The sequence below is a fragment of the Enhydra lutris genome, unplaced genomic scaffold (genome assembly GCF_002288905.1).
Source record: "Enhydra lutris kenyoni isolate GAN:26980312 unplaced genomic scaffold, ASM228890v2 scaffoldscaffold6, whole genome shotgun sequence".
NCBI lineage: Eukaryota > Metazoa > Chordata > Mammalia > Carnivora > Mustelidae > Enhydra > Enhydra lutris.
This window is the reverse complement of record NW_019154090.1, coordinates 20,064,794-20,089,422: the sequence shown is the minus strand read 5'-3', so window position 1 is coordinate 20,089,422 and position 24,629 is coordinate 20,064,794.

Sequence of the window (24,629 nt, the reverse complement as noted above, 5' to 3'; positions counted from 1 at the left end):
TAATCATTGCCATATGCTACAGGACTTCTCAGTGCCTTTGATATACTGATGGGATTGTAGATCTCCAAGAATGGTGATGCAGAATTTCCCAAATTGATTTTGTCCTGTTCTTCTTAAGCTTCTTTCATAACTGTGGTTCTGAAGGATAAACCTTGGGAAATGTTCTTGCAGGGACTGAGCAGGTGAGGAGACATCACTGACGTGTGTTGTAGAATATTCAGCATTTGATAGGAAAGGCTATGGTAACAAAGAACCCCTCAAAAATCAGTGCCTTATCAAGCAACAAAAATTTATTTCTCTTGTGTGTTCTATCTTAGCATCTGCTGTTTTGAGCCGCAGTTCTACTTGGTATGACTTTCACCTTGGGACTCCTGTAGATAGAGTCGTCCCAATCTAGGACATGATATTCTCATGACAGAAGGGAAGTTCAAGAGATCAATCAGATGGAAACTTGCAACACATCTTAACTTCTGCGTGGACATAGCATAGTTCTCATCGCTCACTTGTCACTGGCCAAAACATGTCAGATAACCAAGCCCAAAATCAGTGAGATAGAAATGTATGCTGTCTTTATGGGCAGTGAAGAATTAAATACTTTTAACGGTAATATAATCTGCCATGGAGGATGGAGACATTGAGAGTGTGCACATAGGCGTTGTTGGTGGTAAAGGAGGGAAATTCAGAATCTGTACTCTAAAGATTCCAGGGGGAAGTATGGGCGGGGTGAAGGTGGGAGATAATGGAGGGCATGTGAACTGATGCTGCTGGCTTCTCATGGCTTCATGGGTCAGAGGCAGAGTCCATCCAGCCTAGGTCATCATGATGAAAGCACCACATGAAATATGGGGGGGGGCATACCTGAATGTCCTCTTTGATATAAGCTTCCCATGTTGGAAATGTATTGCTTGCTTGTTCCTGCCTATGTGCTTTATGCATTCAGAGAGCTCTCTCCACAAACTTTGAAAAAAATTCTATTTATGTATCTTCATTTCCGTTCCTTCCCCTTTTCAATTGTTCCCTAATCAGCAGCTGATGATGCCCACCCTATAACCCGAGTGTGATGTCATCTTTGGTATCGTTCAAGATATAGCACTTAACAGTTGTTAAATAGGGGAGTTCATTTTTAGAACATTGTCTGCTTATCTTCTCCTGCTTTACAAAGGTGATTAAGATTTATTTTTACTTGGATGAAAACAGCCTTCATTGATTTCTGCCCTATAGAGAGATAGGAGTACATTTGCATTAGCAAGTGAGGAGTTTAACCCTTTTCTTGCTGCTATGGAGACTGCATACTGCCTCCCAAGTTATGTTTAATGGGTAAACGAAGTCAGAATTTTCTTGCTTGCTATTTGCAATGACATGGATGGAAATAGAGGGTATTATGCTAAGCAAAAGGAGTCAGTCAGAGAAAGCCAATTATCATATGATCTCACTGATATGTGGAATTTAAGAAACAAAACAGAGGGTCATAGGGGAAGAGAGGAAAAAATAAGACAAGATGAAACCAGAGAGGGAGACAAACCATAAGAGACTCTAAATCATAGGAAACAAACTGAGGCTGCTGGAGGGGAGAGGGTGGAGGGATGGGGTAACTGGGTGATGGACATAAATGAGGGCATATGATGTGATGAGCACTGGGTATTATATAATACTGATGAATCACAGACTTGTACCCCTGAAACCAATAATACATTATATATTAATTAATAGAATTAAAATAGTTTTAAAAAAGAGTCAGAAAAAAAATTCTTTTTTGGTGCAAAAACAGCAAACACTGAAGTCAGAGAATGTGACCTCTCTGTGCTCAGTGTGAGGCTATTTTGAGGATCCTAGTTCTTGGGGTGTTTCTTCCAGGATAACTACCAGGGGTTAGCATGGCTTGCACAACCCAATTGTGGCCTTCTATTTTCTCAGGCTGGGATCTGTCCTTCTTGCCTTTCCTTCACCCTTCACACCCTGTGCCCCCAAACTCTGTATCCTTGTCTTGCAAGAGATGCTCCCACTTTTTTCGGCACTTGTGACAGCAGCATCCCACTTCCATGCTTTAACTAATTACCATGCACCTAGTTGCTGAAAACAATACAGATTTATTATATTAGAGTTCTGGAAGTCACAAGTCTGAAATGAGTCTTATGGTAAGAGCAAGGTATTGGCAGAGCTGCATTCCTTCCAGAGGTTCTAGAGGAGAGTCCATTTCTGTATCTTCCAGCTTTGAGCAGCTGCCCACATTCCTTGACTCATGGCTCCCTTCCATCTTCAAAGCCAACGAGTGATCGGTCAAGTATTTCTCATGTCATCTCTCTGTTTCCAACTCTTGGCCTTCCCCATTTAAGAAATCCTTGTGATTCCACTGAGCCCATCTAGAAAATGCAGGATGATCTCCTTATCTTAATGTCAGCTGGTTAGCAAATTCAATTCCTTCTACAACCTTAATTCCCTCTTGGCACATAACCTAACATCTTTACAGGTCTGGAGGATTAGGACTTGGACATTTTTCTGGAGGGCTATGATTCTGCCTACCATAACACCTGATCGTTTGCTCTTGTCAAATGGGCAAATGGAGGTGACTTTTTACCAGCTTCAGAAGCTCTAGGAGTCAGGGGCAAAACAGGAAGGCAGGTTGTATAATATAAACAATTTCAAATTATTTATATGATAGTCTTATTCTAAAGAGTTCTTTGGTGACTGCTGCAATATGAACCTTCTTTGGCTACATTCTCTCTATGGTTTCCAGACTCCTATTTGGCTGATGGCTAATGCTTCCATGTCCTAGCCTTTACTCTGACCCAGTGTGCTTTGGCTGTAGAGAATAGGAGAAGCTTGGTGTATGAGTCAGGGTTCTTCAGAAAAACAGAACCAGCAGGATATATACCTATAGGAGAGTGATGACAAGAATTGGTTCATGTGACTATGGAAGCCAAGAAGTCTCATATTCTGCCATCTGCAAGCTGGAGAACTGGGAACCCTGGAGGTGTGATTCAGTTCAAGTCCAAAGGCTAGAGAATTTGGGGCCGATGGTGTAAGTCCTGGTCTAAGTCTGAAAGCCAGAGAATCAGGGATGCAGATGTTTGAGGACAGGAGCAGATGGAGCTCTCAGTTCAGTCAGAGACAGTAGATTCACCTTCTCTCCATCTTTTTGTTCTATTCAAGCCCTCAATGGATTGGATGATACCGACTGCACTAGCAAGGATGGTTGTCTTTACTCAGTCTGATACAAATGGTGCTCTCTTCTGGAGCTGCCCTCACAGACACACCCAGAAATAACACCTAGGTAGACCAGATACGTGGGCATCCCTTAACACAGTCAAGTTGACGCAGACCATTAACCATCATACTTGGCAGGAGCTAAAGTCTGCAGGGAGCAGATCACACATGGCTTTAGGAAACATGGGAAGAATTTGGGCATTTATTTTGAGATGCATGGCATGTCATTGGTTCCCCCCACCCCCATCATCCTATCCCCTTCAGGGAGAATGAAACATTTCTCTATTTCCAGCTCTGGGTACAATAAAATTTCCACTACAGTTATTAAATGAATGAGCGAATGAATGAATACGTATGTTCTCTGCATGTTTAATGCATGCATATAAATATACATATACATGTAAATATGACCTTTGGTTTCCACCTTCCCACATGTGGCGTTTATTAACATAGGAGAATAACTGGAGTTTGACAGAAGCCAAGTTATCTTGCAAGCAAAGCAGTTAAAGCACTTTTCACCTTCTGGAAACCTGCCATGCTGGCTTCACGAGGGACAGTCCAGTTCCTAGAGAAGCATTTAGCTGTTAAAAGAACCTGACATTAGATTCAAATTGACTGATGAAAAGCACCTGATTTGCTTACTGCCAAGCAGTCCTTGCTAACTTTTGGAAGGCCCAAGTTTTTTCTTTTCTGTGGTGGTGGGGGAGGGAGGGGGGTTGTACAGCTTGAGGGCCCTTAATAGGCAAATCAATGGATTAAAAAAGGATTGCTGGAAGTCCTAAACCCAGAAACATGAGGTGCTCTTCAATCCTACAGCTTTCCAATAGAACACTTGCCACACTTGATCACAATGGGCAGGAAGACCGTATAGTAACCCGAGTGGTGCTTATTACCAAATATCCTTAATGCCACACAGATAATGTGTGAGCCAGAATAGGGCAAATTACACCGTGGAAACAAAATCCCAAGTCTCAGGGACAGTTTGCGTATCCGTTCATCAGTTGATGGGCCCCTGCGCCCTCTCACCTCTGGCTCCCATGAACAGTGCTGCCACGGACACTTGTGTACAGGTTTTGTATGAACACCTGTTCTGTATTTCCAGAATGAGCATCTTTTCGCCTGCTTGTTGGTTATTTGTACATCTTCTCTGGAAAAGTGTCTAGTTAAGTCTTTTGCTCATTTTATACAGGTTGTTGGTCTTTTCGTTTTTGAGTTGTAAGACTTCTCCTATGTTCTGGATACTAGACCCCTATCAGGCATGGTTTTCTCCCTAGTTATATGTTGTTTTGAAAATCCCTTTCTTGCTCTCTTTTCTGACTCTGTGTAGGCAGGACTGTCCATGCGCACTACCATGGGTGTGTAGAGGACGGGTCCTATGAAAGAAACAAGGGTCAATTGCATTACTGTGTATTTGCAGGTCTATAGCCAAGGCTTTTGATCAAGGGGCAGGAACATGGGAGAGAAAAGAATGTTTTGAGTCCCCAAGAGCCAAAGTCTGAGAACTTAGAACATAGACTTTCTGCCATGAAATGAGAAGAAGGAAAGACTGGTGATGACACAGGTCATTCTCCTGCCTGAAGGGAGATCAAAGTCTCACTGGGGTCCAAGAAAGACGGGATCTCAGTGTCAAGCCCAGGGGCTTTTATATGGCTGGTCTCTGAAAAGGTGCCCAATGCTGCACCTCACTGATTGAATTTTGGGAAAACTTGCCTTAAAGACAGAATTTTTTGTAGGCAACTCAGATGAACTTTGGTGAATCCCAGTATAGAGGAGAGCCTTTTCAGGCTTTCAGGGATATATCCTGAGAAGTAATGAGTTTCAGGAAAAAGGCCTGTGGCCAACATGGCGCTTGGAGGTAGAGTGGGAGTGTGTGTGTGTGTGTGTGTCTGCTTGGAGGGCCTGAGGGCAGCATCTGGTTCTCTGCACATTCATGTGAGGCAGGAAACCATCCCCAAATCCTGCAGAGTATAGAAAGGCATGGAAGTGGGTAAGTTTGGGGCACTGTTGTGGAGAGTTCGGGTAACCCTCATGGATCAGCAACCCCTCCCCGCAACACCCTCCAGCATCACGTGGCAGGGTGAGCCCCTCTTACCCAGGCTCTGCCAGGAGAAAAGGCAAGAAGTGGAAGATGAGTGATATCTCAAGCCAATGGAGTAGTTGCTCCAAAGAGGCTAAGTTCTAGGATGGTAAGAACAGATTTTTCTAGTAAGTAGAAAAGAGGCTCATTAGCAAAACAAGGTCATTCCCAGTAGTGGGTCTCAGACTTTGGGCACATTGGAATCACTGGGCGGGCTGGTTAAGACACAGATGGCTATGCCCCACCCCCACGTCTTCTGGTTCACTAGGTGCATGGTGGAGCCTGAGAATCTGCATTTCTAGCAAGTTCCCAGGGAATGCTGAGGGTGATGGTCTGAGGACACACCTAGAGAATTACTGATTTATAGAGGATAACGAATATTAAGTATTGGCATTTATAAAACTTCTATGAAATAAATATGCAGGGTGCATTGTCATGGTAAAAAATTCAGACTGCATAGAAATGAGTGTTCCTTCACTCCCTCCACCTGCTCCTGCCCTGTCGACGTCACACTCTTCAGCAGCAGACTCTGGTAACAGGTTCTAGTGTGTTTTTCATGTTCTACTTAGAACGATGTATCTGAAAATACAAGTGTTTGTGTCATATACCCGTTTTACATAAAGAGCAGTTACTATATTCTGTTCTGCAACTGGCTTTTCCCCTCACTCACATCTTAGAGATCTTTCTGAAAGATTAACGTGTAGATTGACTTGACATCATGCTTTTTTTTTTTTTTTAAGATTATTTATTTTTTTGTCAGAGAGAGATCACAAATAGGCAGAGAGGCAGGCAGAGAGGGGGGCGGGGAAGCAGGCTCCCCGCCGAGCAGAGAGCCTGATGTGGGGCTTGATCCCAGGACCCTGGGATCATGACCTGAACTGAAGGCAGAGGCTTTAACCCACTGAGCCACCCAGGTGCCCCTGACATCATGCTTTTTAACACAGTTTCGAGTTCTCACTTTCTTTTATTTTCCTAAACATTTGTAATGACGTCCTATCGCTTCTGTAGCAGTAATCAGAGAACATTTAAAGTCGCAGCAGAAAGAATCATCATAAAAGCAATTGCTCGAGGGACCCTTTATTAAGTGCCAGTGTTACCTAAATCTTTGTGTATTAGCTTATTTAATCCTCTTGGTAACTCTGTGGGATAGGAGTTACTGTACAGATGAGGGAACTCTGGCTTAGCTGGGTTAAGTAACTCAGCTCAATATTTTATATTCAGTGATAAAGGCAGGGTTTGATTGTAGATTTAACTTCCTTCAAGGACTGTTCTTGTAAACATTACTCCTTCAAGTTTCTAACTGGGAATAGGGTCCTATTCTTTATAAAACCCATAGAAGCCACTGAGTCACGTTTAGTGATGAGAGTGGCTATAGCCTCATGTGGCAAGGTAAATGATGATAAACTAGTTTAACAACCACAGAGGGCAGAGTTATAGGAAATGCTGTGGCTCAGAGACTGGGTAAGTGCCCCAGGAGTGGAATGGATAATATTTGCTCCTTTCTCCAGCATTTGAGGCGAGCTATGGGATTGGAATAGTTAGCTTAGGAGACCGTAAGTTTCCTTTAAGTTGCTCCAAGGGCGAGATTCCTTAGCTGAGCTTAGTATAGTAAGACTAACTCAGTCTTTCTTGTTCTGTGCCCCTTTTCTTCCTATGGGATATTTAGATGCCTCATTCTTCTTCTTGGCTTAGTGCTGGGCCTTGATACTAATCCCTGGCTATAATATTTATGATACTTTTGATTTGCAAATTAAACATTAGTGCAATTTTAAAATCTTGGTCTTCAAGTTAAAATGAAAAGATCCAATTTATACTAGCCTAAATGACAAAGGAAATTTCTTGGCTTATGTAACTGACTATGCAGGTTTCAGGCATGGTTTGATCAGGGTATCGACTTTATTTCTTTGTGAGTTATCTGGGTTGGTTTTATAATGTGTCAACTTGTCTAAATTGAACACTTTCTAGAATTCCTTTTCCTGAATGATTCTTGTTAGAAGACATCTTCAGGCAAGATTAAGAGGGTAGAACTAAAGTAGCAGCCATTTCTGTGAGGGGGTGCCTGAGATGTCCTACTTCAGAATCACATGCTGTATCCCTTGTCCTGTAACTGTGTCAGGGTGGCTGGGCTCAGCCAGAGCTTCCTGCCTTGGTTACATGTCCCAGAACCATGAAACCTTCAGCCTAGGGTGCTGCTAGTCAAGGCTGCCTTCTCTTCTGGGGCATCTTCTACGGGAGTCCGTATTGTGGTTTTGTTCTGAAAATAGGCAGAGCATCCAGTTATCTCAAAGACCTTTCAGAATCCACACCTCATTCTTAGGTTCAGGTTCGGAATTTTAATCCCTTCCTTTGCTGGAGGAGTCTTGGAAAAGTGGCTCACTTCTTACTAAGACATTTCTGCAATCCTAGGAACACTGGGAGAAGCACCCTGTGTCAGGAGAGGAGAGGCCTTGGTCCTTAATCCCCCCCCCTCCAACAGCGTCTCCAGCTACTAATTTGCATAATAAGAGACTTCTCCCCTATCAGTCCCCCACCCAAGTCCCTCTTCCCAGAGCCAAGAAGGCAGAATGCTGGCTGACTGCTTTGGCAGAGATGGTCACCAGCCGCTCTTTCCAAATAATTCTATTTCTGCCTTACCCAGCAACCCTTTGGACCCCAACTGGCCTTGTGCGTCTTTATGAGACGATCTGTCATTGCTCACCTGGCAGATAGCTGTGAAGCTGCTCTGGGATCTTGGTCACAGCCTACAGCCCGTTTCACATCTCAAGTAGTGTATCATTCAACAAATACAACTTTCTACTGGGTCTAAGCGTACTGGGGAGATATCCGGAGGAGGTGAGCTGGGAAGGATGGGCAGGATTTTGAGGGGGGAGTCTGGGCCTGGGAAGGGAGGGGCCGGGAATCAAGCATGGGGGTGAGACCAGGGAGGTCTGCAGTCCCACGGGAGGTGAAGAATCCAGGGACGTCTGGCTGGCCTCAGTAGTGGGCACTGTTGTGCGCTGTCCCATGTCCAAATGGAACGCATCCAGATTTGTAAGTCAGGGGAGGCTTTGTTCAGCTGGTCCTTGAGAAGGTGAAGAATGGGAAGCTGGGATATTGGGGTCTGGTTGTCAGAGGCAGAATGGTGCGGGGAGGGCATCTGTGAATCTTACCCAAGTCCTATGGGGAAGGGTGGGTCTTTGCAGTAGTCTGTTTCCTGGAACACTGAAGAGATTTCGTAGCCTTCCTTGTTTTCCCAGATAAAGGACTCAGATAAATTTCAGTCTTGGGACCAGAGTTGCGCCGTCTGTTTCCCCAACACTGGTTGCTGTAGAGCACTTTGCCGCCGACTGCCCACACCTGGGCCTGTCTTCGGAGGGTCTCCCGGGTGCGTGGGCACAGCCCCAAGGCCAGAAGTCCTGTGCTCAGCACTGTGTCCCAAGGCCCATGAGGGAGTGGGGTGTGAGTACTCTTCTGGGGTAATCAGGCCTTGGAGTCAGGCTGAGACTGAGACTTCACCAGAAATCGTCCCTCTGTTCCTCCCTCTTCCACGTGCTTCCGTCACACCCTTCTGGGTTGTTCTCAGAGCACCTACACTCAGATCGCTAGCTCCAGCCCTGCTTCTGGGAGAACCCAGCCCGAGACAGCCTCAGTTTCTCCTGGGTGGCTCGGGATAGACCACTGCTTTTAACCCTTTGCTCTGACGCAGATCCCTTTCTGTGCATGACTTGCTGTGAGGCATCCAAAGGCTGGAGGGGCAGGGGCTCCGCTGCTCCTAGCATCTTCTGGCTTTGGGATCAGCCCCCTCCCCGGCCTGCTGGGATTCCATGAGTGCTTTGTGGAGCTCTGGCGTGGATGGTATCATCCTCCGGCCCTGGCTCCGTGGCCTCCTTGGTACTGAATACAGGTACTTGTAGCCGCGGGCTTCAGGCTGGGAGTGGCCCCACATTCTTGAGCCCAGACTGCTGCCGTGTCCTCGTTGGGGCCTTACCCACGGGTAGGGCCCTTGTGGAAGGCCAGGCTTCTGGCCAATCCTACAGCCTTCTGGTCTGCTTCGAGATTCCCCAAGTTTGCAGTGAGGTTCCCACACGCTGGGACCCCACAGGCTTCCTGATTATTGCTGTGCATGGGTGCCCACCGATTTAACTCCTGGTGATCCGACGATAGCCATCTTTGGGGCGGAGCTTCAAGATCTGGTTTCCCAGGTGGGCATCCATGGGGGACAGTCTAAGGAGGTGTCACAGGGTCCATTTGGCTGGCCCAAGGGAGCACATGCCTTGCTCATTCATGATGCTGGCTGTGGGGATGCCTGGGGGCTCAGTTGGTTAAGCGGCTGCCTTCGGCTCAGGTCATGATCCCAGCATCCTGGGATCGAGTCCCACATCCGGCTCCTTGCTCGGCAGGGAACCTGCTTCTCCATCTGCCTCTGCCTGCCTCTCGGCCTACTTGTGATCTCTCTCTCTCTTTCTCTCTCTCTCTGACAAATAAATAAATAAAATCTTAAAAAAAAAAAAAGATGCTGGCTGTGGCAGAAACTGGAGGGAAGATGCCAAGGCCAGTTAGTCTGGGCACCAAGTTGATCCACTTCCTTCTGTTGATGGCAGTGGCAACAATACTGTGGAGGCCTAATTATGGGCCAGGCATTGTGCTAAAGGCCTCTATTCTTCCCGACCACCAAGTCGATCCTATTCTTAGTCCCATTTTACAGATAAAGAGACTGAGGCTAAACCGTGTGCGCAAGACCACACAGCTAATGTGTTGGAGTCAGGTTCGAACCCCGGCAGCCTGACTCCCGACCCATCCCCCATGGAGCCGCGCCCGGATGCCCCCCCAGACGTGCCCAGGAGATGGTTTACAGGCACGCGCACGTGCAGGACAAGGGAGCAGCGTAAGCAGGAGGGGACTGTGCTCTGTCTGCTGCCTGTGGGCTCCGTGACGGCAGTCAGGTAGAGCGCTGGCCTGTTCGAGCTCACTTTTATGTTTTTATTTAGAAGCTTCCATACCAGAGCTGATGGCAGAAAATGTGCAGTAAAACGCGGGAGGCCGCTGGGTAATGGCCCCTGTAAAGTGTTAATTGCCTATTGAGACTGCAGACTTTGTCGATGGTGAGGATCTGAGCTATTGACAGTCCCTTATTTATTTCGGGCCCACAAAGCGGGCTCCTCCTCCAAACAGGCTTCCAATCAGTCACGCTTCCCTGGGCCCGCGGAGGAGCACCAGTCGATAAGTCTGCTTGCTGCCTTAACCCTTTGAAGCTGGCGGTCTGGTCTGTGGGGCTGGCCGAGCCACACGCCTCCTCACAAGGGGACCCACACCCACGATGGTCACGGAGGAAAGTCCCTGTGGATCAGGCACCCAGTGGTGGGCTCTGCGCGTGGTTCCTCGGATGCTTAGGACATGGACAGGTGGGAAGCATCTGTCTGTGTGGAAGGGGTGGTCCAGGCTTCAAGAGGTCGAGCGAACCGCTTAGTATCACAACTAGTACATTATAGACCGTCAGGGGCTGGACTGTGCTCCCGCCTGTTTCGTGTGTTGGAAGTCCTAACTTTCAGGACCTCAGAATGTGACCGTATTTAGAGATAGGGTCTTTACGGAGGTGGTTAAGGTCCAGTGAGGTCCATAGGGGAGGTCCAATGCAACAGTGTCCTTGTAAGAAGAGGAAGGGAGGACTCGGAAGGAAGACAGCTATCTACACACCAAGGAGAGAGGCCATAGAAGATCTCAACTCTGCTCACACCTTAAGCTCAAACTTCTGGGCTCCAGAGCTGTGAGAACACAACTTTCTGTTGTCTAAGCCACCCGGTGCAAGGTACTTTAATACAAATCCTAACCAGCTGGCCAAGCGTCCATACTGAAAATATCCCAGAGGAAGTGGTCTGAGGGAGGCAAAGCCTGGACCCAAAGGAAGAGTTGTTGGGGCAGAAGGTGTCCCCCGGCATGAGCTTGCTGTTGCTCTGACATGACCAGATTCACCGTTAGAAGGAAAAGACCAGTCCAGTTACTGTGCATGGAGAATGGAAGGCAGGTGCAAGGGCAGAATGAGGAGACTGGGGAGGTTCCTCACACCCAGCCAGAGGGGGCTGTGGCTTGCCTGAGTGGTGGCAACAGAGGAGAGGTGCACAGCCTTGAAATGGGCTTTGGAGACGCAACTGGCAGAACCCACTGGTGGACTGGGAGTGGAGGTGAACAGGAGGGAGTTGAGCAGACAGTGCTCTGGTGTGTGGCTCGAGCAACCCAGGGTTTGTGGGAGCTATTTAGCAGGAGGGGAGACACGAAGAGAAATCAACTGGGTGGCAGGTGGTCCCTTGCTTTAAGCGGACGGTCCTCGGGATGGAGCGAACTTCTTGAATGAACCTTGTTCGAGTCTACTCATTTCTTTCCCCACACCTCATGCACACACACAAGTTTTATATGAACCAGAAATTAAAGAGTTGCTTTTTTTTGCATGGGAACGAGACTCTATTTTGTTAAGGGTGGCACCAAATTTCCTGAGTCATCTTTACTCCAAGCCCTGTAACCAGTCCTGACCGCCTCCATGTGCACCTTTTACATGTTATTTGATCTCATAACTTCTATATAAGGCAGGATTTTTTTTTTATGGTATGATATTGGTAACTAAAATTTATTGTTTTAACCCTTTGAAAATCTGGCCTAAGTACTTTCATAATGTACAAGGATCACCACTCTTTAGTTCTAGAACATTTAATCCCTCCAAAGGAAATAGGTTACCTGTGAAGAAGTGTCTTCCCACTCCCCTCAGCCCTCAGCTCCTGGCCACCACCGATCTGTTTTCTGTGTTTACAGATGTACCTGTTCTGGACATTTCATCTTGGTGGGATCATGGACTACAATGTCCTTCACATCTATTTTTTTCACTTGTCTTTAATACTCATCAATGTGCATCAACCGCCGATCCCTGTTGCAGCCCTATAGCAATACTATGTCCCTTTTTATGGCCGGATACTACTCCGTCTTGTGTGTAGACCATATTTTGTTTATCCGCTCATCAGTTTGGGGTATTTGAATTGTTTGAACCCTGTGGCTATTATAAAAAGAGCTGCTATAAACATTTGCGCATGAAGTTTGGGTAGGGTCCCTATTCTCAGTTCTTTTTGGTAGATGCTGGCAGTGGAACTGTGGGTCCTCTGTGGACTCTGTTTAACTTATTGAGGAACCTGCGTGAGGCATATTAGATAAATTAACTCCTGTTAGAGAAGAGAAAAGGGAGGCCTAGGGTGGCCATAACCACCACCTGTGCGTTGTTGCCTCTCAGTTCTTTGACTCCCCAGATGATCACCCTTTCCTAATGCTCCCACATTGGGTGCCTGGTGGAGATTTCTACCTATGTTTGTTGCCTGGCGGAGACTTCCTACCTGGATATCTCACAGTGCCCCAAACACAGCATGTCTGAAACTGAACGCACCCTTTTCTTCCCCTCATCCCCCTAAAAGCTCCCCTTCCTATTTCCATCTCTGTGGTTGACACCACTGACCCATCAGCCGTCAGCTGGTCATCACCCTTGGCCTCTCAAGGGATGGTAGCCTTAGAACTTCATGGCCATGGGCAGCTCATTAATCTCTCTATGCCTGGTTTCCTTGTCCAGAAAGTGGGAGGTAACCTTACTGGGCTGTGTGAGGATAAGGGGCATCTCTGTCTCTCTCTCCATCCCCTTCTCTCTCTCTCTTTCTCTCTCCCCTACTCCCACTCTCCTCCTCCTCTCTCTCTCTCTCTGTCTCTCCCCCTTTTCTCCCTCCCCTCTCCTTCCCCTGCCTTTCTCTCTCTCTCTCTCCCCTCTCTTTCCTTTGGTGCACACTGGGAACTCAGCACACGTCATTAGTAATACGGACACTTTCTGGGTAGGACATGCTAGCGTCCCATGGAGCTGGCATTTCACAAAGCGCTATGGAGGGACATGGTGAGCTACAGCAATGCCGCGCCAGCAATACCTCGGTGCTGTGGAATCAGGATCCTGGCGGGCGCAGCCCGGGAATCAGTACAAGTAACAGATGCCCCAGGTGATTTTCACGCTCAGCCAAGTTTGGAAACTACTACATTCAGCTAATTATATTCTGTTATTTGTAAATGCCTTAAAAATGTAGTCTGGCTATTTCAATCAAACATAAGCTCCACCATTTCCCTCCCTGAGTCTAAGAAGAGCATTAGTGCAAGCGTCTTCAGGTAGATCTCTATTTCTTCTCACTACTGGTGTTGAACTTGGGTAGCCTTCTCTACCTGGTCCCCGCTGGGTTGTCTTCTTTCCAGTTGTGTCTTCTCTGTCATGACTGAAAGCATGCTGCATTCACTTGGACACACCATTGGCTACAGTGCTAGGCACTTTGCAACTTACCTTGCTGTGTCCTTTGGAAAGTGTGTCTAGTCCTGGTCTGTCACAGGCTCTGCTGTGCAGAGCCTAGATTCAGGAAGTATTAGTGATGAGGGAACATGTTATCTAGTGTTTCAAGGAAACAAGTGTTCTGTGTGCAGATGAACTTGGAGAACACAGAGTTCAGCAAAGTGACCCTGGTACCTTTCCTGCAGGACTTCTCAGGGCCTTGACTATGGTCATGGACACTGGGTATCCTTAAGGTGCAAAAGAACTGTAACTTCAAGTGACCCAGGCTGGACGAGGAGGGTGGCCTCCAAAAGGGAAACGTTTCTAGGTGGTTAGTTTCTGACCACCCTGGTCTGTTTGGTCAGAAGCAGACGCAAGCTTAGAGGAAGGCTCCTCGAGGCTGTGTGCTGAGGAAGGGGTCGCCATGGGAAAGTGGCAGTGGTAATGGGGGTCATTGGACATGGAGCATCCAGATCTATCCATTGATCCATGTTGGTCAATATCCATCAGCATCTCTATGTCCCCACTATCTGGATTACCCTCTGGCCTTCTAATGACTCAGACACTGGGGCTGTCACCATGTCATTTGCCTCCAGGGCAACATAGATGGCTCAGTCATACCTCCCTCAAATCGTATGTACCTCTATCTTCTCCATGATGAGCCACTTGAGGGCAGGTCCTGTGCCTTATTTTTCTCTCTCTCCCCACCTCCTAGCATAGTGCCAGACACACAACTTGTGTGGGCCAGTGTTTGCTTGCCTGTCCCATCAGGCTACTGGGACACTGTTTTGTAGGAAGAGAAGAGAGAGGAAGCAGGAAGGAAGGAGCAACACGGGAGAGGCAGGACAGCTTTAAATCCTCAGGCACTGGAGGGCATTGGCAGAGGCCACATCTCCTCAGCCTGTCACCACTAGAGAGCACAGCGTATCTAGGAAGGAGGTCTGCTCAGCCCTGGCACTGGCCCAGCCCAGCTCTGCTCAGCTCCCACCCCCACCTTCCCTGGCAACACCCCAGCGGGCAATGGGGATTTGGATGAGGCTCAGCCCTGCCTCAGACACTTTGCAATCTTGGGCCTAATTAAAACACCACAGACAGTTTGAACCCCGCATTAAAATTTGATGAGGAATTGATCAGCCAAGCAAACAGGAAATTTAGCTGTGAGTGAAGGTAATGTTTGCTCAAATGTGTAATGAGGCCCACGGGGAATATTTGTGGGGACCTCAGTCATGTCTGGAGCTACTCTTCCTCTTCGATTTCATCTTTCCCACGTGCCTCTTCCCTCAGAACATACCGGATGCTTCCAGAGGGAACAGGGAACTAGAAAATTTTGGGCTTGGCTTGAAAATTGCCTTTGAACATCCGAGGAAACTTCAGATCCCCAATGGTGTCCTGGAACAAAAGCATAGGAAAGGCCACCCCGGGTGGGAGGCCCAGCTTTGTCATTTGCCAGCTGGGGTCCTTGGTTTGGAATAATCAATTGAGTCATTAGTCATCAAGTGCCTACCATGTGCCAGCTCCGTGCTAGACCCTGGAGACAGACTGGTGTGCGGAAGAGTCGTGGTCCGTGGTCCACGGGCTGTGTGGTTGAGTGGGAGCGGTTATGAGCCCCGATTGCCCCATCTGTAAAATGGGGGGTATTAGTATCTTGTGCTTCTTGGATGAATTGAATGGGAAAACATGGAGGAAACACAAAGGACAAGGCCAGCATGCATGGTAAGTGTCAAATGAAGGTTCTTCTCCATCCTTCTTCCTTGATGTCCTGAACACGAAGTCTTCTAAGGATTTTAACTCATTCTTCTATTCAGTTCCCTGCAGGTGACCTGATCGGATATTCACTCATTTAGTGCTCATCTCTGGGGGGTATAACTGAGGCCGAGGATGAAGCAAGTCGCAAGACGGACATAGTTCCAGAACTGGAATTGGTTTAGGAGTTCTATCAGGAAGATCAAATAGAAGGAATTCTTTGGTCATCTGGGGTAGGGGAGTCTGAGAATTTGCTCCAAAGATGAGACAGAAACACTGGAAGCTTAAAAGTTTCTTTGGATACACCCAGGATACCTTAACCAAGGGAGGAGATGAACCTGGAGTGATTTTCCTTCTTTTCAGGCTTTTGGAAGGACATCTCACCCTCGGAGTGCTGATGCACCCGTGGCTTTCCCTTAACTGCACCTTTGTCTCAACGCCCACCGTCATCCATTCCCACTCCTGCCACCATCTCCCCTGCTGGCCCTGCCTTCCCCTCACTGCCACCAGCATCATTAAGATGATCATCATTCTCTTTACCACAAGCTGTCCCGTCCTTGGTTTGGTGGACACAACCAGATTTGGCTGGACTCTCTTTTATTCCTGGGCTCATAAATAAGTTGGTTGCCTTCTTCGAATTTCTAGGATAACCCCCTTTCCTTAGTTCTAAGGAAACTTGGTGCATGGTCCCTCACCTCCCATGTTTTAATGTCTCTGAATTCGGAACGTCAAAAGACAATTTCCAGCCGCAGTTTGAAGAATGGGTTGTGATAGTCTTGGCATTGCTTTGGCACTCTCTTAGAATGAATAGGTCTTTAGATTTTCAAAGATGAGAGGAGAGTCCTAGATGACCTCTTCCAATGTCCTGGAGAACTACCACTCAGATCTAACTAATGCAATGACTGATTTCCAAGTGCAGCTTGAAGTTCCATTTTCAAGTTCCATTAATATGGAATTCCATCAAGGGAAAAGCAGTAGTTTGAGTTTAACCAAATAGGAAGTATAGAGAAAACCCTGGTTTTCTTCAGTATGCTTCAGATGCTGCTCACTCCTAAAGTCCCTAGAATGGCCAGAATTAGGAGCATAGAATTAGGGGGAAACAGCATGTCACACTGACGCTATGCATAACTGCTAGTGGCCGGAGAGAGTCATTCACATGGCCCTAGGGGCACGGAATATGATTGCCAATTACCTTGGTACTGTGGATTGGGTATTTTTCATTTACCTTTATAAATGTTTATTGCTGATCTCCTGGAAAGCCACAGATTTCTATATATTTATTTTATGTCTAGCTATCTAATGGAATTCCATTATTAGCTCTTCAAATCCTTCTATTATCTTACATTTTCTAAATTTATAATAATAATGTCTGCAAATAATGCCTATTTGATTCTTTCTTGTCAATATTTAAACACATATTTCAGTTTCTTAGCTTATTGCATTGGTAAGAACTTCCATCCAGGTTGGCGTATTCGGATCTTGCAATACTTACCGAGTCAATGTTGTTCATTAGAACAGTGTAACTTTTCTAGAAAATTACCTACTGAGTTTTTTCAAGACCATTGGTATATAGCTGTACTGCATTTTCTTGGTTAATTTTATCTTTTTTATTTTAAAAAAGATTTTATTTACTTATTTGAGAGAGAGAGTGAGAAAGCAAGAGAGCATGAGTGGAGGGTATGGGAGGGGCAGAGGGAAGAGAGAGAGAGGCAGACTCCCTGCTGAGCAGGACCTTGGGATCTTGACCTGAGTTGAAGACAGATGCTGAATAAACTGAGCCAATCACACGCCCCTCTGTGAATTTTAGAATCTCCCTCATATCTGCTCTCACATCCCCCTTCCATTTTTCAGTTTGTGGAACCCGAATGTTCCCGTATTGTATCAGGATACCATTAAGAGAGATCTCCACATGTGGAAGGCTCTGAGTTTCCTCCAGATTGGCCTGTGGGTTAGTCCTCCTTATTTCTTGCTGCTAAGACCAGCCTGAGTGGAATCTGAAGTCCTACTCCCAGGGTTAAAAACAATGTACATTTTGGAGTATAAAATGTCAGTCGTTTACCTATGCACATGCGATAGGTGTAAATATAATTTTATTTCTACTTGGTTGTGATCCTCTCGTATATTGTTTTGTAACGTGTGTTTTCAGTGCATTCTTTAATGACTCCCTAATGCTCTGCAGTATGGGTGAACCATATGCTATTTACTCACTCCCCTGTTGTTTCCTGTCAGGCACATTCAATTATTTGCTGCCATAAATAATGTTATGATGAACATTTTTGTAAATACATATTTGTTCATATTTCCAGTTGTTTCCTTAGGATGAAATCCTTAAGTTGGTGTGAATAATGCCAGCCTCTTTGATACATATTGTCCCATTGCGCTTTAGGAATTTAAACTAATTTATACTCCCACCTGCAATATATGAATGTCTCACTAGTTCCACTGTTGGCAACGTTGGATTTCCTTCATCTTTGTGAATGTAATCGATGGCCAATGAAATCACATTACTGTCTTAATTTGCATTTCTTTGATTATGAGTGGGCTGTGCCTTTTAAATCTTCTTTATTTGCCATTTATGGTTCTTCGTATGTGAACTTTCTCTCTCTGTCCTTGGACCATGCATTTCCCCATCTTGGCGTGGGTCTTCTTACTGCTGGGGGGTGGGTGTGATCCAACCTTAAGAAAACCTTAATGATAAGGTTTATCTTTACCTTTACCACGTATGTTGGAAATATTTTTCTCATTTCGCTGTTAATCTTTGAAATTTCTGTAGTTAGGTCTGTCAATTTTTTTTAAAAGATTTTATTTATTTATTTGACAGAGAGATCACAAGTAGGCAGAGAGAGAGGGGGAAGCAGGCTCCCCGCTGAGCAGAGAGCCCGATGCGGGGCTCCATCCCAGGACCCTGAGATCATGACATGAGCTGAAGGCAGAGGCTTAACCCACTGAGTCACCCAGGGGCCCCTAGGTCTGCCAATTTTTTAAAGCTTTATTGTTTTGCCTTTAGCCGTAGTGAATTTTGTGATGAGTAAAATATTGATTTCAGTTTTCTCCTGCAGATTGAATTTTGGGCACATTGGTGGGTTTGGCACAGAGTTACTTAACTTGAATGGAAAACGAGGCCTTCGTTGGTGGGAGAAGGCATTTCTTTGAATGAGACCACAACTTTGGGAAGGAGGACAATGGCACATGCATGGAGGGTTGCTTACTGTCCTGCTAACCCAGGCATCTGGCTCAGTCTGGGTGGCAGGTGGTGACAGTCTCAACAGTGTCCTTTTGAACTTAGAATTTCCTCCTTTATTTAGCCTAAATATTTTAAGCTTTTATTTGAATTCCAGTGAGTTAACAAGGAGTGTTCTATTAGTTCATTTCAGGTGTACAATACAGTGATTCAACACTTCCACACGTCACCCAGGGCTCATCAGGACCAGTACCCTCCCTAATCCCCACCCCCTAGTTAGCCCATCCCCCATCCTCCTCCCCTTAGAGTTTCCTCCTTTACCTGTAAATCTTTACTCTGTCTCAGATATAGTTCAGTGCACATTTGGGATGAAGTTCTCATAATGTATGTGCCAGGCACGTGTATCACGGCTGTACACAGTTTGCAGGGACAGCACAAATGCGTATAATCAGACACAAGGGCCTATAGCATAACATATATGTTGTTTCCATTAGACCTCGCAATAGCCTAATGAAGGAGAGAGTGAAACAATTTGTAGATTAGGAGAGTGAAGCTCAGAGGGGCAAGGTAATTTGCTCAAGAACTCTGCCTTTGGGTTGACCCAGCCCATGTCTGCCTTTGCTGGGCTACTGGGTGCAGCCCATGAAGGACCTGGGGGCGCTCCAACCCCAACCTGCTTCATTGTGGGAAGGCCTCTTCTTTATTGCTGTTTCCCAGAGGGTTTGGAGGTGGGGCTCTAGAGAAGGTTCCACATGCTCATCAATCCATCCTGTAGCCACGCTTTGCCGGCAGAACTGAGATGACAAACCCATACCCCGACTTTAGAGCATCCTGTCTCTCCGAGGGTGCTGCTGACAGTGCCCCACCCAAGGGTAGCTGTTTGATGTGTGGACTCGAATCCTGGGTTCTTTTGCCAAGCCCTGATGTTACTGTCACTCCGTGGAGTGAGGGGGAAGGACCTTCCTGACTCTGTGAGCCCCAGCCCAATGCTTTGGATGGTGGCTTTGGATGGTGGCACTGGGACTTTGTAATCTGATGGCTCTGTTGAAGCTTTCTGTTCATACTCCCTTTGGGGTGCATTCTCTTTAATTGCTCAGGTAATAATGATTCCAGGAAGTAAGAGGGACACTTCCTCCCCCTGACTTACCATCTTTTGGTGGATATGTCATTCTGAAACTGCCTGGGTTCCAAATATATTTCATAGTTTTTAGATTTAGAACTTTTCCAGCCCCGCCCCACCCCACACGCATCTGTTTCCCACCCAAGGGGCTCCTTCATTGCAAATATCAGTGAAGGTCCCAGGTTGTAAATAACAGAAATCAACTGGTTAAATTCAAGTAAGAGGAAATAGATTGGATATTTGGAACCTCAGGGTTGTTAGAGGTGGGGGACCAGGGCCAACATGAGCCCTGTAGATATCTGAATCAGGAAGCCCAGCGGTGATCTCATGGCAGGACTAGTCTGGCCAGGAGCTCCCATCCTCTGAAGCCATGTCTGGACTCTAGCCATTTCCTCCTACCTTTCCCTTCTTCTCTCAAGGCTCAAGTCCTTAGAGAAGGTGTCTTGCTTCTAACCATAGGCTGCCGGCCGGCCCCTGGTCCTGCTTAGATAGTGGCCAGAAGAAGGAGGATCATTTCTTTTTGACTTCATACATGGGAAGTGGTCACCTCTAATGGCCCTGCAACCAACAATGGACACAAGGAGGACGACAGTTTTCTTAGAGGAAGTTAAAAAGGAGTAATGAACACTGGGCAGGTGTGGCACTGGTCATGGAAAGAGCCAGAACCAGGCTTATCCATCTGCATGGAACCAAGCTATCCCCAACCCTTAGACCATCAAGGCTGCATTAGTCTCCTTGCTCTAGTGTCTCTGCCTTGTCAGCCTTCACTCTCCAGTGCAGGGTCCTCCCTGTCATCTGGCTTTATTCTCTTTCACCCTTGTCCATTGTACATGTTTCTGTATACTTGAACCTCAAGGAGAGTCAGAGTCTACACTCCTTGGGTGTGGGCTCCTTTATTTATCTCTGGGAGGTGATCCCAGAAAGCACAGGGGAGGAAGTAGGGAAAACAGGACAGAGAAGGAAGAAAAGTTCCCCCTCCCAATGGCATGCTAATGAGTATATGATTATAGTTGTGGGGGACTGGGACTTAATCCTGCTGGGGAGCCTTGGGTACACCTTCGTATCTTCCTAGGGTGGGACGCTGGGAGGTGTTTATGTGCGGACTTCCAAACCCCACTGATCGTCCCTGGGGGCATTTGTGCTCGTGGGATTGCTAGGAAAGGTCGTGAGGCGGGGAAGAAAGGAGGTATGGGAGCAGGCACTGCAGGTGGGCACGCCAGCGGAAATCCTTCCCCCTGCTGGCCCAGGTGGGTTGAGGCGGCGAGGGGAAGTGGGCGGGGCACCAGGAGCCTCTGCTGAAGGGGAAGCTCCTGTGCTGGTCAGTGGACTCACTCTGCCGGAGATTGTCCACATACTGTTACAGAAAATTGAAAAAAGACCCTAGTATCTTCTCAGTCTTTTAGTTCCAGTGGGCTCTGCATACCTCACCATGTCCTGTTTTATTACCTTATGTCAAAATCCCTCAAAAATCAAGGTCAGAAAAGGGTAACTAGAAATGTTACATTCACACATATTCCTGGAGTCACACACTGTTCCGTGCCTTCTCACTCAGCTCTTTTTTGTTTCTTTTTTTTTAGTATTATCGACTCTGGTCACCGTGGTATGCACTAGGTCCTCACACTGTATTCATCTTATCACTGGAAGTTTGTACCCTTTTATCAGCCTCTCTTCATTTCCTCCACTTTCCAGCCCCTGGCAACCACTTTTGTACTCCTTGTTCCTATGAGTTAGATTTTTTTTTCATTTTTTATTTATTTTCTTAGATTCCACATACAGGAGATACCACGCAGTGTTTGGCTTTCTCTGTTTGGCTTATTACCCTCCAGTTTCATCCATATTGTTTCAAGTAACAGGATTTCCTCCTTGTTTTAAGGTTGAGTAATATTCCATCGTGTGCGTGTGCATGTGCGTGTGCGTGTGTGTGTGTGTGTGTGTGTATGTGTGTGTGACATTTTCTTCACCTGTTCATCCGTCGACAGACACTTGGGTTGATTCCATATCTTGGCTCTCGTGCTTAATGCTGCAATGAACAAGGACTGCAGATATCTCTCTTTGTTTCTCTTGGATATATACCCAGACGTGAGATTGCTGGATCATATGATAGTTCTATTTTTAATTTCTTGAGGAGCTTTTATACTGTTTTCACTCAATCCTTGACTTTCTACCAGATTAATACATTGCCATCAAGGCAGCTTCCAAATGCAATGATAATTGTAACCATCCGTGCAAAGTGGAATAGATAATTATATTGATGAACAATTATTTGTAGCCCTCTAGGGATATAAGAATACTTATTGATTTCCATTGTTACTATTATCTTTTCACAGGCCTCTTACCCGTATTCAGGCTGGGGCTAATTGACAGGATTAGTAGTTGGAGGTCTTCGGATAGACTTGGAAAGATTGCTTGAGCCCTGGCGATGGGTGGGCCTGGATGACTCATGGGAAGAGTGTCTCCTTTTGTTCTGTGTATGTGTACGCTAAGGGGCCCTGCTGGGGACTGCACGGCATATTTTTGGCAGTGAGGAACTGTTTGACCTGCATGATATTTTTGGATGGTGGGTTTTCCCACAGTCCGTATGCCTCTGGCTTTTGCTTTGCCAGCCCTTGTTGATGAGACCCATGGAAGAAGGAGCCTCTTGGCATCACAGGAATGCTCCAGGAGGGAGCAGTCCTCATTGTGGTTTGGCTAATTGGTCGGGCAATAGGTGATTTACCACCAAGAATCCCTGCTATGGTTTTGCTCCACTCCTCAGCAAAGACTCAAGTGCTCTGTGGCTTAGAGACTTCTCCAAGGCATTGTTACTTTGACAAGATATACCAGGGTCATTGACTAGTCTGCACTTGGCATCATCATAAATAATTAAAACAAAGCTATGCTTACCAAAACAAAAGCACTGAGTAATATGCCTGTTTTGCTGATCCCCATGTTCAAAGGGATTAGAAGATTTTGAAATTAACCAGATCTGTCTTTAGCCACTGCCCCCATATGAGTGACTGAATATTGATCTACGTCCTGGAGGAAATGACATTGTAAATGGCCACGGTTTAATGAAACATGGTAGGAAAATGGGGCAGCAACACTGGGTTAGGATTCTGATCTTCTCTTTGTAAATGTGCCCTCAGGTAAGCTTGTGAGCTTGGGTTTCTGCTACCGTATTGACGAGATAGGCTAATAGTCCCCATCCTTCAGGAGAGGCATAAAGGTGAAATGAGAGAATGTATGAGCAAACACTTTGTAAATTCAATAATGGTATGTAGATGTTACACGCTTTTGTTGTTAAATATGATATATAGCCTATTTCTCCTTTCCCCCTTCCTGGTTTCTCTCCAAGGCAGGGTTTCTCAGCCTCAGCACTATTGACATTTGGGGACGGATGGCTCTCTGGTGGCAGGTATCCTCTGCATTGTAGGACGTTCTGCCCCACATCCTTGTGGAAGTTGCTAAATGTCCTGGGGGCAGGGAGGGGAGGTGCAGATTAGGCCTTGGTGGAGGACCTCTGCTTTAAGAGCAGAGGAACTGCTGCTGGAAGTTTCTGGAAATTCTTCAGACCTTGTTTCTTTACTAGTTGGTGGCAACTTTATATGGTAAAAGTGCCTTCAGTCAGTCATCCTCTGCCACTTATTCTCTTCCATTCCGTGGCGCTGGGTGGATGTAGCAGGCAGTTAAATTTAAGTTACACAGTGATAACAAATAATGCCCAAATCTCAGTGGCTTAAAATGCAAACATTTATTTCTTGTTCACGCTGCACGTACATTTCATGTCAGATCTGGCTCTCCCCCTCCCACATGACTGCATCTTGGGATCCAGGCTGATGAGGAAGCCTCCGTGGGACAATGGGACATTGTCAGTCTGTGCCAGAGAGAAAGGAAAGCTACGCTATGTGATGAACCAGCTCCTACAGTTTCTAATCAGAAGTGACATTGACTACTCCTGCCTGTATTTCATTGGCGGAGGTTAAGTCAGGTGGCTACTCTTGATTTCAACAAGGCAGGGTTTTAGTTAATCCCCTTCCAGGGAAGGGTAGCACAGGTCACATGGCCATGTTCAACCTCAGCGGGATGGGGCATATAATTCTCCCTTAGGGAGGGCAGTCAGTATGGCTGCATTATGGAGAATAAGGCAATCTACCACAGTGGGGAAGTTGGTCATAGAGGTCCTTTGTGTCCTGTAGATATTGACACTTTTCTTCCACTTTTTCTTTGACTTTTTATTTCCATGCACCTGCCTGAGGGGGAGCTAAGTTCCCATGATTTATAGTTGACTTTGGGCCTCTTGGACCTTCTTTCTGGCTCTACCAAATGTCTGTGTTGGGGTGTTAGGCACACATACAGCTGATAATCAAGGAGCACTTGGATACTTCTTTGCTTTTGCTCGCATTATGTCTCATATGGGGACTTAACCGAGGAAGCCTCTTAAAGGTTTCAAGCCCAGAGGGGTAAATCCTGTGTAGTGTCATAACGTGCTTGGTTGAAAAGTCAGATAGTCAGCTAGTCATTTACTTGGTGTGTTAGTATAATAACAATCCCCGGGCTGGGTTGACTTTGTCACTTAACTTATGGAGACTGTCTGCCGCTTAACCATCCAGCATCACCTGCCTGCGTGGTGGCACAGATGGACCGTGTCAGAAATCCTGTCACTCTAGCAATGAGACTGTGGAAGTGCACCTCCTAGTGGGGCTGAGAGCCACACTTGCATGACCGTGGAAGGGTTCTACACCTGGATGCATGGGCTAAATTGACTTCTTCATGACATGGCGTTGGGCAGATACTGGGGCAAACACAGTCACATGTCATAATTTACAAAGCCCTTTCCTGTCTACAGTCTTCCTTGGAAGTTCTTCTTCCTCCGCATCTGCCTGGAGAACTCCTATTCATCCTTCAAGAACCCACTCAGATAAGAACTCTGTGGCCTTTCTCTGACTGCCCCTCTCCAGAATAGAGTTGGTTGCTCCCAACCTCTGTGTTGTTACAGGAACACTGGCCTTTACTGGTT